We start from the raw sequence: 15,263 nt of genomic DNA, 5'->3' as shown, positions 1-15,263 counted from the left end.
TTATAAATTTGTGATCCCAGATTTCAGCGGAGCTTTCAAAAGTGCTTAACATTCTAACTTGGCTGTGCTACTAGGAAAATTCTTGTATTTGCTTTAAAATATCATTCATATATTCTCCACTCTCTTCATAACTTCCCATGTACTCAATTTCACTAACCTTTGAAAACCTTGCCTCATATCACGAAGATAAAACAGAAACCATGAAATGGGATCTCCACCTTCCTGCTACCAAATTTATCAAATTTTCTACATAAAAACCAATTCTCTTCATCATCTCTTCTGCTTTAAAAGAAGAAGTTTCCTTTACCAATATTCAGCCTCCCAGGTCTCTAGTTCCCATCTCACTTTCCCATGGTCCCCTCTATATCAGTTATATTTCTTCCTCTTATGTTTGAATTATTATCCCTTAGTGGATTCTTTTAATTAGCATCCAAACATGTTCTTGAACCCACCACCCATCTCCATCCAGCCAACGCTCCCTATTTTCAACTCCTTTTCACAGTTAGCTTCCAGAATCATCTATCTAGGCATCCTTAACTTCTCTGTTTCCCTTATACATAGCATCCAAATTAACAGCAAATTACATCAACTGTAGCTTCAAAATATTTCCAGAATGTGACCTTTTCTCACCATGTAAACCAAAACTACCTGATGCAAGCTGCTGTCGTCCATTACCTGATGGCAACAATTGCTCTTCCTGCTTCCTCTACCCTGCCTCCCTGCAGCAGCCTCTGCTGAGAACCCTCCAATGGCTTCCCATCTCAGAGAAAACACCTAATTCTTGAAAACAGATTTTCAAAACCTGACTTGATCTGCCCCATCCTACTCCCCTCACCACTCTGACCTCACCTCCATCCCTTTTCACTTTATGTGCTTTACTGCAGCTGTCCCCCTGGAATGTGCTCCCATAGGTATTCTCATGCACATTCTTTTATTACCTATAGGTAATATGCCATTACTTAACTCACAAAACTGGAAGTCCCTTCCCTTTCCCTCATTTCCCACATTTAATCCATGACCAAGTCCTGTCCATTCAGCCATCACACCATACCTGTGTCTGTTGCTTTCTCTGCATCTCCTTTGTCGTACCTACACCACCATTGTTTCCACCTAGAACATTGTAACAATCATCTACATGGTCTTTCTACTTCTACTTGTCTCCTTTTTTTTTTATTGTAAATCTGGCAATATTAATTTATTTTATTGATTTAATACAATTTTAATAAAAAAACTTAATAGAATACCAATGGAATTTTACTTTAGAACTTGAAAAGTTCCTCCTAAGATTTATCTGCAAAAATGAATGTTTATGTATAACAAAGAAATTTTGGAAACAGACTAATAAGGTAGATTTACAAACATGATATGAAGCTACAGTAATTAATATAGGTTGTTAATGGCAAGATATAATAAATTAAGCAGTCAAGAAGCAAAATATAGTATATCACAAAGATGGCATTTCATTTTTTTTAAATTGGTAGTAAAACTATATATATATTTTATTATGTTCAATTAGCCAACATATAATACATCATTAGTTTTCCATGTAGTGTTCAACGATTCATTAGTTGCATATAACCCAGTGCTCATCACCACACATGCCCTCCTTAATACCCATCACCCTGATACCCCATCCCCCCAACCCCCTCCCTGCTGTCTGTTCTCTACAGTCTCTAAAGGTCTGGTATGATCATGTCACTTTCTTGCTTAAAACACTTGAAGCAAGGGTGCCTGGATGGCTCAGTCATTAAGTGTCTGCCTTTGGCTCAGGTCATGATCCCAGGGTCCTGGGATTTAGCCCCGCATCGGGCTCCCTGCTCCGCAGGAAGCCTGCTTCTCCCTCTCCCACTCCCTCTGCTGTGTTCCCTCTCTCGTTGTGTCTCTCTCTGTCAAATAAATAAATAAAATCTTAAAAAAAAAAAAAAAACACTTGAAGCAACCCTCATCACTAATATACTATGTGAAAATGCCCAGCACTGGACTTAGCTCACAAGGATGTGTCAAATCTGATCCTACAAAAGTGTCTAATAAGATAGGTCTTCTCTGACACTACGTCCACACTACCCTGCAACTCCCCACCCCTTTAATCTCACTACTCTTTAATATGACTTATTTTCTTTCTACTTAGCACCCAAGACCATGTATTTATTTGTTCTTTCCTTGTTTTTGTTTATTTTCTGTCTCCCTCAACTAGAATGTAAGTTTAAAGAGAATAAGGACTTTGCTTTGTTTTTTGTCGTGTCCCTGGTCAGTAGGGGGCTAGCAATTGGCACATAACACATAAATAATGTGTTAAATGCATGAATAATGAAGCATTAGGTTGAATAGAAATCCATTCTTTAACTGAAGGGCTCTGATGAGGATGATTATTTAACAATTCTTTAATATTATCCTTTCTTGACTGGAAAATACCACCTAACTATCCTCTCTCAATTTTTAGGACCAACTTCCCTGCCCTTTTTCAAATCTTATAATGGGAGAAACTGCAGCCTCTCCCACCCTGTGTCCCTGGTGATTATGACCAAAGGCATTGGCCATGCCTACTTCAGAGGCTCTCTGAGAGCCGCCATAGGCAGCTGTCTAGTATCTCAGTAGGGCCTCACTTTGGGCATGGCCGACTCCAACCCAAAGGGTCACTAGCTCATTTCCAAATGTGCTGTTTATGAGGAGTGATCCAAATAACCACTCCACAATCCAAGAGGCCGCACACTGGTTCTATTCAGCTGTGACACTGCCCAAAAGCTACTGCAAGTTTCCACTAAAGTACACAGGAAATATCAGACTTCCTTTGCATTATGAGACACACTTTTTACATGACTTCTTTATTGGGTTTTATATCTTGAGGGGGGTCTTAATAGGATGAAAGGGAGGCTTGCTAGGTGCAAATGAGTGCCGTTCAACTATTTAAAGGCACATTTAATTAAACTGGATTCATTGCCTGCATGGGGCAAGTTAAATGAAAACTAAATAGATGGAGTATGATTACATATTATTAAGAAGAGAGACAGCTCTAGAGACCAAATTCTTTTAACACAACATTAAGCTGAGCTCATTTCATATGCACAGTTTAGCACCGGCCTATAAGGAGAACGTGTTTTGAGAAAATCAGCAGAATGGTTATGAGCTCTAAACAGCTTTTAATAAAATGCAATGTTTCAGGGAAGAAGCAGCTTCTAAACTTCACTTAAATATGCTAATTAAAGAAAATGAAGTTTCCCACTGATTCCAGGTTCTCTTTGTTTTCCATTTTTTATGCTCATCTCATCCAGGCTACTTTCTGCCTTATTTTATAAACTCCCAGAAATGCTCGCAGAATCCTTATTAAAAAGATTTCAGGACTTGCTGAGAGTTGGGGGGAAAAAAAAAACCTGAGTCTGGCAAATTGATGACTTTAATTGGCTATCTGGATCTGATTGACCACAGACTAAAGCTTCTAGCTGGTGTCTAGACTATTTTGACCAAAAAAGCCCCATCAAGTTTGGCAGTAATAATAAAAATAGTTGTAATCTGTTGAGTCTTTTGAGTAGGCAGGTACTTTCCAGACATCACCTAACTGGATGCCTACCATCACCCTAGAAGGTAGGTACTGATATCCACAAAGATGGGAAGGTCAAGGGAAATAGTCTGTGGTGTTGCTGGTATTCAAACTCAGGTCTGGCTAACTCCAAAACCTCTGCTTACTCACTGATAACACCTGCCCTGATCCCATCTAGGGTGTTACAAACCTGGAGGAGGGAGTGATATTTAAAAAGTACATAAAATGGTCAACATAACTTTATATTACAAAATAGGAAAAATAACCTGCAATGACTTGAAACCCCTTTAAGGAAAGTTTTACAAAGTGTTCTTGGTTGCTGGTCCATAGGTTAAAAAAAGATTCTGAGAAACATTGATCTGATTTACTCACCCTTGAGTTGTCTTTTGACTTTGTCTCACCATTCCTGGCTCTTCTGAGTGCAACACCTTGGTGTAACTTCATGGAATCAGATCTCCCCCACTTTCCATCCCTGTGGCCTGAGCTGTGTCTATCCTACCCTTTAGTTCGATGAATTTGTACACATCCTTGGTCTGGTCAACAGAGCCCCAAATTGGCTCATTCCAAGAAATGAGTATCAGCCTTCATACTTTTGGCTCAAACTATTGAAAACAGATACTGTCTAAGGTTGCTAAGTCAGTAAAATATATGTATGGCATTGCTGGTGGTTCTCTTGCCATCATGAGGGAGAGCCTGCCTGAAGATGAAGACAGACCCAGACGTGGAGAGGCACAGCATCCTGATGACATTGTTAGAGAACCTGTGTCCAGCAATGTATAAATTTGAACATTTATACATGGACGTTCCAAGTTCACAAACCAACCAATTCCATTTTGTTAGTGAGCCAATCTGAGTTGTTTTCTCTATCACTAGCATCTGAAAAATTACACCCTTCCCCATCCTTTCCAATTTTATAGTTGTAGAACCTAAAGCTCAGAGAGGGAGAATGATTTCCTCAAAATTTTTACTACTAGCTAGTAATATATCTAAGCCTGGAATCTAGGGCCCCTTCCTCCCAAGTCAGTTTTGTCTCCCTAGATCATTCTTTCTTAAAGTGTGATTACCAGATCAGTATATCAGCATCATCTGGAACTTGTTAAAAATGCAGATTCTCCAGCCCCATTCCATATCTACTGAATCAGAAACTAAGGGTAGGACAGAGCAATCTGTGTTTTAAATAGTCCTTCAGGTGACTCAGATACCTGTTCAAGTTTGAGGACCACTTCTCTAGATCAATGTTTTTCAAATTTTTGAAGTGGCAGAAACATTTTCCTTAAACAGAATATTGCCTAAAAGCTCAATATAAATACAGGTAAGTGAAGTCATTTTGCTTGAGATGGAGATGAGGAGACTAGAGATCTATTTGTTCCTGAAGACATATGGCAGCACCTGAGAATATTTCCGGGGACACTCTAGGACCCCATGAGATACAATTTGGATAAGGATTGGTGACATGCTCTGTTAATGAGAAACCGCCCCAATTCACATCACATTAAGACACTTTCCCACTAATATTTATGCTCAAATTTTCTATGATTTCTGAAGCTCTGTCTTAGGGTGAGCTATTCACAAATATCTACATAAAAAAGGGGACTTTTGAATATTTACAGAATCAGAAGGGGAAGTTGGGATTAGGGAGTACAAAGTAACAGAGATCTGCCTTGGGAGGTCCCAGTTCCTGGCAGAGCTCTCCTCCAAATATGCATGTGGATGTAGGAAGAGAAAAGGCAGCAGCTCTTTTAAAAAGAGCTCGGGACCTGAAACATTTGTGCCTGGAAATGGCATAGGAAGCTATGAATATTTCCCTTAAATATGTATTGCTCTAAATGTTAAAAATTCAGTCTACTTTAGACAAATTTATGAAAAATTGGAATGTGTCATGGAACCTAGTTTGCTTTGCCTTATGTTCACCTAGGCTTGCCTGGGGGAATTGTCTTCACAGAAAACTGTGTCTAAACCACCCATGCACACTGCAGCCTCATACGCTTTGTGTTCTACCTTCCCAGGTAGAGGACAGGGCAGTGTTCAAAAGAAGGAACCAATTATTGGGGAAAGATTTGGGGTCAAGGAGATTTTTACAACCCTTCTAGAAACACTGGTAATTGCTTCAGTGTCTTGGCAATGGTTAGTTATTATCCCTGAAATACTCTGTGACCTTCAACTCAGCCCATTTCCAAAACTTCCTATTATGATTATGTAATTTCAGGGATCACTAATAAGTTTAACTACCTCCCTATAAAACTATTCCTGTCTCCCTGTCTTGTCTTCTCTGACATTCTTTATAATATGTTCCCACTGACTCTTGTGCATGGCTGTTAAAATGTCCATCATATTTTAATACTAACAATAACATTTTTATAATAATAGATAATACATTTTACACTTATTATTATTAAGTATATATCTTTCCACTTTGTGGTGAAAGTAGAAGCCATAGTGTTTTATCTGTGTATCTCAAGAGCCAGGCACAGCATCTGTCATACCATGGGGGCTCAAAAATACCTTTTTTAAAAAAAATAAATCCCTTACTAGGCCTACTCTCCCAGGGTCAGCTATGGAGCTTATTATCTTGAGAACTTAATAACAGCTGACATGAATTGAATGCCTAATATAAGCCAGGCCCAGTGTCTAGTAGTTTCGGATGAGAAAACGAAGGCTCAGAGACATTATGAACTTTTTTGAGATCAAGTAGCTGGTAGAGCAAGGACTTAATCCTAGTCTTGTTTGATTGAAAAACCTTTGCTCTTATCATTATATCTATCTTTCCCTCTCTTTTAGTCACTCATTCATTTAACCCATGCTTAAGGAGAGCCTCCTTTACTTTGACAGCATGGGAGGGTATATGGACATTCCAAGGGGCTGTTGTCAAGGGTCCCTGACTTCCCTAAGCACACAGAATGGTGGAGAGAAAGCCTCCCCACCCCCCCGCAACAAGCAAGCAAACAGTATGATAAGGGGCTCTTGTCTTAGATTAAGTATTACTTTTCTTTGAAATAATACAAACCTCTGAGTCCATAAGCAGTGATATCATAAAGAGATTGCCTGTGTTTCACTATATTCCCCTACAGAAACAAAGCCCATTCCTTTACAACACCCTCAGATTTGGAGGAAGATCAAATTAAGCAGGTTATCTTGGTACTGTTCATTATCCCAGGCTGCTCGCCTATCCCTTGCTCTAATTGCTAGCTTTCCTGGGCAGAGATATTTCCAAGCTGCACGCTCTGCACTTTCTCCTCCTTTTTAATATCATCAGATTTGAAATAGACATACGCTGCAGCACAGTTGCTAGAAATATTATAGAAGCCCAGTAGGAGATATTTGCATATTTATGAAAATAGTTTACCTTCTGCTATGACAATAACAAATGTTCACAATCTCAGCAGTTTGTTCAGTTTGTCCAAGGAAAGAGCTAGGAGTATATCAGCAATTTAAGAATAACTTCTAGGGGATGGTTACAATATGATTTTCTTTTCTTAAAGTTATCATTCTAAGAGGTTTGGCGCGGGGGGCATAATTGCTCATGCAGACATAACCTTCTGGCCATGAGAAGCATGGAAACTTTTGGAATCCTCCCCAAAATTTGCTAAGAATTTAGGTCAGACCTTGCCAAACTTCATCTAACCCATCTGTACTCTTAGTTCATATTCAACAAATATAATTTTTGTTGATTTTTTTGATAATAGGAGTGAACTGTCAGTCTCATGCGTGATTTTTAGCTTCTAAAAATCTTGCTGAGGACATTGAGCAAAGGAGGATGTAAATGTGATTCACCAATAGCTCATGTATAGCCTTTTTCTAGGAAGAGAATCAAGATCCCCAAAGAAATATTTTAAAACTGGAAGATGATAATTATAGTGTTTTTAATGACATTAAGTCTCTGTCAGCCAACATTTGTGTTGTACTATCTCCAGCTATACCACCAGTTCACTGTAATTTTGAGATGGTCTAAAAGCAATGATCCCCATGTGGAACAGGATGAATGATATATTAGAAAGAGCAAAGGTTTTGAAGTTAGACACAAATCCCCACTCTCTTAACTTTCTTGCAGTGGTCTTCAGGAAAAAAAATCTTAACCTTTTTGAGCCTCAGTTTCATCAGCTGTAAAACCAGGATGGTCTCACCCATTTTGTATGGTTCTATAGGTTTGAAATTACAGAGAAACTGGGGATAGTTCTCAGCACAAAATGCTCCCAAAATGTTAGTAGGTGTTGAATAACCTTACCTCTTATTCAGTAACCATACTCTTAGAGTATGTATCCCACTTTTTACAATATTTGTGTTGTAGTTATTGTATAGTTTCAGTGCTGCTACTAATTGCATTTGTTTCCTGTGGCCACTGTGACAAATTACCATGAATTTAGTGGCTTTCAACAGTAGGAATTTATTGTCTCACAGTTCTGGAGGCCAGAGTCTAAAATCAAGATGTTGGCAGTACTTGGCTTTCTCTGAAGGCTCTAGAAGATAGTCTTTCCTTGCCTTTTCCAGTTTCTGCTGGCTCCATGGGTTCCTTGGCTAGTGACTGCATGACCCCAACCTCTGTATTCGTATGGCCTTCTTCTCTTTGTTTCCTCCTGCTGTAAGGTGTTATAAGGACATTTGCCATTGGACTTAAGGTACACCTAAATAATCCAATGATATCACTGGATTGAGCTCCTTAACCTACTTACATCTGCCAAGACCCTTTTTCCAAATAAAGTCATATTCACAGGTTCTGGTGATTAAGGCATGGGTATATTTTTATGGGGACCACCATTCAGTCCACTACTAAAATATATTTTGAAACTACAGTGAACTGGCTTTAGAAGATATATTCCTTTAGGAGCATAGAATGATAAGTTAAAGATTTTAAGTAAACTATGACCTGAATGGATGCATAAAAGTTAACGGTATAATGGAATTTAGGTAAGATTGTCCTAGTTCATAATAAGCTTGGGTGAAAGGACTTTTACCGGACATTGATTGTAACAGCGATGTAAAATACTCCATATTCTGAGTACAGATATGATTATTTTAATATTAACATCCAAGTCTGAATAGCTCTGAACTTTTACCCTGCTTATTTGCAGTGAGCACAGTCTTCCTAGAACCACCCTGGCTCAAATATTTATGTAAATCCCCAAGTAGGAGTAGGACATGGCAGTGAGTTGATTAACACAGTGAATCTTACACATTTTAAAGACTTGTTAGTTAAGTAGGAAATCAGAACCCCCTTGAGACTAATTTTAAGAGGGATATTCCAAGGCAACTAGCAGCTGGACTTCATAAATATTGGCCTCCACTTAAGTTCTTGGGAAATCCACTACTGCATCTAACATTTGTGAATGTTATAGTATTGGAGAATGCCACCTGTTTTGCCCTGCATCTTAGGTCTAGAGTCCTCATCATTGCCCCTTTGTAGTAAAAAGAGAAAAGCATCACTGTATTTGAATAAGGCAAAAGAATGATGCATCACCTGTGTAATCCATAGCTGGGTCCTCAGTTAGATAACCCAAGCTCCCAGGGGTTGCAGCAATTCAGTGCTTACCAGACCAGATATTGGTAATAAGGTTCTGGTACCAACTAACACACTTTTTTCAGACTCACTAATGGCCTCCAACAATTTCAACCTTGGTGGGGAAGCTCAAGCAGATGTCCAGCCTCCCTACTCTCAGAATCCTGTTTTCCTTTTCTGCAATCTCATCTTCAACATAATTCCTGTTTTTCAGGCAATCTGTTATATCTCTGAGTATAGAGCTCTGGAGGTCAGAATTCTATTCCCTTTTGTCCAAAGCTGCTTCAACCCTTATGCAAAAGAGGGATAGAAATAGACACAGAAAAGTTATATATTTTATACCTTCACTTGGTATCAGCCCCTACCCACATCCCCAACATATTTTGTAAATTCCTTGGAAAAATATTATGTCTAAATAAATTGTGCTTCAAGACAAAGAGGAATGCAATCCTTACATTACAGGGACAAAAAGAAGTACGAGGATCAATGAGTGATGACCCACTGGGAGGCGTTCCCATGGGGAAAGAGTCAAAGACTAGACATACAGAATTCACTTCTCCCCTGAATCTTATCTTCTGGAGTTCATTTCTTTTGCAACACTGAAGACACTTGGAACATCTAAGGATAATAAGTTGGGTCTTCATGGTCGATCTTGGTATGGGAGAAAAAGTATGAACCTTGGAATCAGAGGGACCTAGATTAGAATCCTAATCTACCATTTATTAGCTTTGCTTTCTTAAACAAGTTGCTTGGATTTTTTTTTTTTTATTTGGACCATCATTAAGTTGAAAAAAAATACTACTTGGGCGCCTGGGTGGCTCAGTTGGTTAAGCGACTGCCTTTGGCTCAGGTCGTGATCCTGGAGTCCTGGGATCGAGTCCCGCATCGGGCTCCCTGCTCGGCAGGGAGTCTGCTTCTCCCTCTGACCCTCCTCCCTCTCATGCTCTCTGTCTCTCATTCTCTCTGTCTCAAATAAATAAATAAAATCTTAAAAAAAAAAAATACTACTTAACTGAAAGCATTGCAGGAAAGATTAAATGAGAATTGAAAACTTTGAGCTTTTTCATAATAAGAATTCATTACCTTATAATTTAGTTTAAACTTTAATAATTTATATAGATAAAATTTCCATGGCATCTTTAACTCAGAGTATCTTTGTTGCTAGACCCACCTCTTTGGCTTGTTGTCTCTTCATCTTGGGATTCTCTGGCCTGCCATAAAGTTTGCTCCCTGATAAGTTACATGATGGGTGCTGAAGATTTAGATGAAAATACAGTCATTTTCAGAAATCTCTCTTTAAATAAATACACAAGATCTATATTCTCACCTTTCATTTGCCTTTAAAAATAAACCAATATAGATAGAACTTAAAGACACAGTTAAATACTAGTTTGAGATCACTCAACTCATTTGCATGGATGACCTCTACTTGAACTCATTTCTCTGGAAATAAAAGTTTAGTGCACTAGTAATTCAACTTAGAAAGTAATTGGAAGACTTCAGCAAATGAGGAAAATTCTAATTTTAAAGGGACTGGGAACTTAATTCAAATGAAAAAAGCTTCATTGATGACATGAGTTAATTGTGCAGTTAACATGAAATAACCTTACCTAGCATTATGAAGACTCAAAGCGTCAGTTTGCAGGTATCAATGATTAAAAGATCTGTAACAGAAAATCACATTTCTTGAATTTTCTCCATGTTGTATAGTGAAAGAGACAGTCAAGGTCACTAGGGAGTCTAATACTTCCCATGAAATCATATAGTAGAACCCCATTATAACCCCCAAATCTAGGCATAAAGGTACAGTTTCTTCAGATTCCAAGATATCATATTTCCTCTTTTTCAGGATCTTCATCTTCTACCCTAAATGTTGTCAATCTCAGGGCTCAGTCCTAGACTTTCTTGTACTACACCTGTTTGGAGACTTCATCCATTTCTCTGGCTATTAATACCATTCATATGCTACTGATGTCCAAACACTCCATCTCTCCAAGGTTGAGTCATGTATCAACCTACCTACTTAACATTACCACTGGGTTGCCTCAAATTCATATCAAAAGTAACATGTTCAAAATTAAATCCTCTCTCAGTTTGGGTTCCCTAGAAGCAGAGCCTCAGACAGGGATTCTCAAGCGATTTATTGTATTGATACTGTTTTAGTGATAGTCAAGTGACTTATTTAGTGAGTGCCCTCAGGGAAAGGGGGGAGGAAAACAGGAGAGGACTGAGGAAAAGAGCTCAGTGAGACTAGCTCCAGCATGGTCTCACTGGGAAACTCTGGAGTACAAATTGTACACTAAGTTGTTTTCGCCTTGAGGCAAGGATGCTGGCCTTTTATAACCACATGTCAGGTTTCTGGATCATCACAAGTGGGATATTGGAGGACATAAATTTCTGAGTACTGCAGTTACTGTTTAACTTGTGAAAATTCTCCAGAGAAGGTAGTAGCTGTGAGCAATTAGCAGCTAACACTCATGGCAGCTGGGAAATGGATATATCTACCACTGAAGCAGGTAATAGCAGGGCACGAATAGCATCCACTAAAGATTCTCTTTTTTTTTTTTTAATTTTATTTATTTATTTGAGGGAGAGAGAATGAGAGAGAGAGAGCACATGAGAGTGGGGGAGGGTCAGAGGGAGAAGCAGACCCCCCCCCCCGAGCAGGGAGCCCGATGCGGGACTCGATCCAGGGACTCCAGGATCATGACCTGAGCCGAAGACAGCCGCCCAACCAACTGAGCCACGCAGGCGCCCTCCACTAAAGATTCTTAATTGACCCTCTCATCAGTGTGTGGCCTAAGTTCTACCTACAACTTATATCTGAAATCCATCCACATCTCAGCCAATTCCGCTTATACCTAGGCCAAGGTGACATCATATCTTACCTACACTGGTAAAATGCTTCCAGCAGGTGCTCCTCCGTCAACCTTAACTCACCAGCATACAGTTTCCTCACAGAAGCCAGAGTCATTTTCTTTCTTTGTTGTTGGTGGTGGTGGTGTTGTTTTTAGTACAAATCTGATCACCTTCAAATCCTTTAATAGCTTCTTATTGCCTTTATAATTAATTTCAAACTCAAGACTAAAATCTAAAAGGTACTTCAGAATTAGGCTTCTGCTTCCAATGCCAACCTTACCAGAGGCCTCTTTTCTCTGTTTTTGATGCTGCCCTTTGGTCCATGCCTAGATTATTAAAGGCTTCTGTCTCATGGCCTTCATTCTTACTGTTTTCTCAGGTGAGAATGCTCTTTCAGATCTCTTTGGTTGGCTCCTCCTCACCACTCAGGCCTCAGATTCAAGGACACTTGTCTGAGAGAGGCCTCTCCTGACCTGCTTAGCTCATTGACAGCACTGATCACAATCGGCAAGGTTATTTTTTTTTTTCTAAAATCCTGACTATTGAATGAGCCAGATTTGGGTATATGAAAGCAGAAAACAACTTTCTATTAACCTTGATCCTTTGACTCATTATCTTCCACAATGGATAATCCCACAGCTTCTATTCCACTCAGATACTAAAATTAAAATCCAGTGAAGCATCTACACTTTAGTTTCTTTGACTTACGCTGTTTGAAGCCTTTTAGCTCTCCCAGCTTGGGCCTGCCTCAGGCTAGAAAGACTGCATTGGACAAAAATGGCTAGATCAGCTTCTTTACTATTCCCCTTGGCTTGCATTCCCTTCCTCTTCCCCCAGGTGTAGGCTCCCTGAACCTTCAGAATTGGAACAAAGCCAGAGCTAGGTGAGATATACAAGGACTTAATTCACTTGAGTCATTGTAACCTCGCATCAGGCCTTCTATGTGCTGTAGGCCTGACTGCTAATTCTTTCTCAAGTTCGGGACTTCTAATCTTCAGTTATCTGACACAGTTAATACCTTAGGTACTGGTTAATTGCACCTCCTTCAACTCCTGGCTTCTTACAACCTACTCCCCCAAACAACCATCTTGGGGTCATCTCACTCCTTTGAGTAATCCCCTTTTGAGATAACATGATTTACAGATCCCTTTTGCAGAGAATATATATGGAGCAGGGACAATGATTCAGCTTTGTACTGCCAAAGCAAAGGTACACAGGATGGTCTCAGCCCATTCAGGATGCTATAACAAAAATACCAACTGGATGGCTTAAAAACACCAACCATTTATTTTTCACAGATTTGGAAGCTGGGAAGTCCAAGATCATGGTGCTGGCCAATTTGGTGTCTGGTGAGAGCCTTCTTCCTCATTGATGGCCGCCTACTCAGTATATCCTCACATGACAGAAGGGGCAAGGGAGCTCTCTGCGAACTCTTTTACAAGGGCATTAATCCCATTCATGAGGGCTCTTCCCTCATGACCCAATTACCTCCCAAGGGCTTTACCTCCAAACACCATCACATTGTGGATTAGGTTTCAACATATGAATTTGAGGGGGTAGGCACATTTAGGCCATAGCAAATACTTTCCAATGAAACCTGCTACCAAAGGTTACTCAAAGGTTGCCTGAAGACTTTCAGCCATGAGTGGTAAGATGTCAGACCCTATGTCTTCCAGACTTCTCTTTCTGAGGATTAAACTTTCTGAGGATGAAATAATCTTCTCCCTTATAGCCTGAGCTGCTTGCTGACAACACCCTGTCCATCACTCTTTACTTCCAGGCCTCTCTTGCTTTCTGCTCTTTATAATCAAGAGGTGAGTTGGCAATAGATGGCAGAATCAATTTTATCCAATCCTCTTGTACAGGCAACCTCAAAGATCTAACACTTTGATTTAGAATTTGGAGTATAGTACACTATTCTCAGCTTTAGGACCTGGAGGGAACTGATATTTAGATTATAATCTTTATTTAGGATTTGAAGAGTCTCAGAAACCAGTCAGTATCAGGGATTTACAACCTCCCACAGTTACCCCCTGGGACTTTTGTTTAAAATGTAGTATTTAAACTTTTGAGTACTTTTTTTTCTACCCCAATTCTTGGTAAATTCTTCCCAAGTCATTCATCTTCTCCTGCTTTCCCCAGAGGAGCTGATCAACATAAAACTGTCTATGTAGTTCTACAAGGTAAGAGGTCCTTGCACTCACCAGGCAGGTTTGGGTCTTACCAACGTTGTCTTACTTCAGCTACTCTTGCATCCCCCTGGGGATTCAGAGAGCCACAATAATAGCTCTGTCTTTACATGAGGCAGAAAAAAGAGAACTAACTGGAAAAATGTCTCTGTTATTGGGGGACTAGTACATCCTACTTATTATAAGAATTATTATTATAATAATATGTTAGCAGACCATCCTGCCAGAATCTTCTTTGTAGTAAAAGTAGTGAACTTCCTCTCATCACTACTTTCCTTTGTCAACACATATTGTTTCTCCAACTAATTAATGTGTATTTTCATGGTCAGAGTGAAAAATAGGTTTTGCAACAAAACAAAACCAGAGGAAGGGTGTCTGTCCAGAAGAACTGAGGATTCTACTCTGGAAGCTCAGCCACCTGATGAGAAGACATCTAGCTTCCTTGAGGGGCTCCTTATGTGTCAGTAATGATTTTGTCAGAGTCAGTACAGGTGAAAATGCTGTGATTGGATGCTTGGAAAAAGGTCAAGAGGAAAATGTATATAGACAATTTAATAAATTTAACACACACACACACATGACACACATTGTCCTTATCTTCTGTAAGACAAAGCCCAGCTCTGAATTTTTTTCCCCAAGTTTCTCCAGAACTAGTGAAAAGAAAAAGAGGAATGAGGAGAAAATTATTCTAAAAAGGAATGAGGGGAAAGTTACTTCAAAAGACATCTGTGGAGACTGTCAGGTTTATTATCAACGTAAGTGAATGTTGGACCTTTTTTGGGAACTGACAAGATCTGAAATAAGGGTAGGAAATCACTGGTCGTCCATAACAAATGAAGTGCCCAGGCCGTAAAAATGAAGGTCTGTGAGTTCTGGTAAAATATCTAGAAACAAAGGAGCACTATAATTCTGCATTAGTACATAGATAGTTTCTTCTTCCCTGAAAACTATGTGGCAACGACAAATGTTTATCCTTTATGTATGGTACCTTATTTTGTTTTTGCAATTTAACTTGAAGTCACACATCCTTCTAACATACTTCTAGCATCTCCCTGGAGCCTGACTGCCCAGATCTGTATCCTGGTTCTACTCAATGCATTTGCTGGCTGCCCATATGGCAAATTTGTGCATACTTGAAAAAGGTGCACTTCTTAAAAAATGTTTTACCTCCATCTGTCAAAAGTGTCAG

At 39.4% G+C, this 15,263-nt stretch overlaps 1 long non-coding RNA gene across 1 annotated transcript in view; it reads left to right on the top strand.

The window, feature by feature from the left end:
- LOC129045633 (uncharacterized) overlaps nucleotides 1-13,225 on the top strand; it is a 62,041-nt gene extending 48,816 nt beyond the window's left edge. Inside the window, exon 4 of the long non-coding RNA XR_008505628.2 lies at nucleotides 13,184-13,225. This is a non-coding gene — a long non-coding RNA (uncharacterized LOC129045633). The remainder of the gene's footprint in view (nucleotides 1-13,183) is intronic.
- Nucleotides 13,226-15,263: the final 2,038 nt, after the last annotated feature.

This window comes from Mirounga angustirostris, unplaced genomic scaffold, assembly GCF_029215605.1.
Source record: "Mirounga angustirostris isolate CCGP_5_RB_7025 unplaced genomic scaffold, mMirAng1.0.hap1 SCAF_3, whole genome shotgun sequence".
Taxonomy (NCBI): Eukaryota; Metazoa; Chordata; class Mammalia; order Carnivora; family Phocidae; genus Mirounga; species Mirounga angustirostris.
The sequence above is the reverse complement of the archived record's forward strand: the minus strand, read 5'-3'. Positions and strand labels throughout refer to the sequence as shown.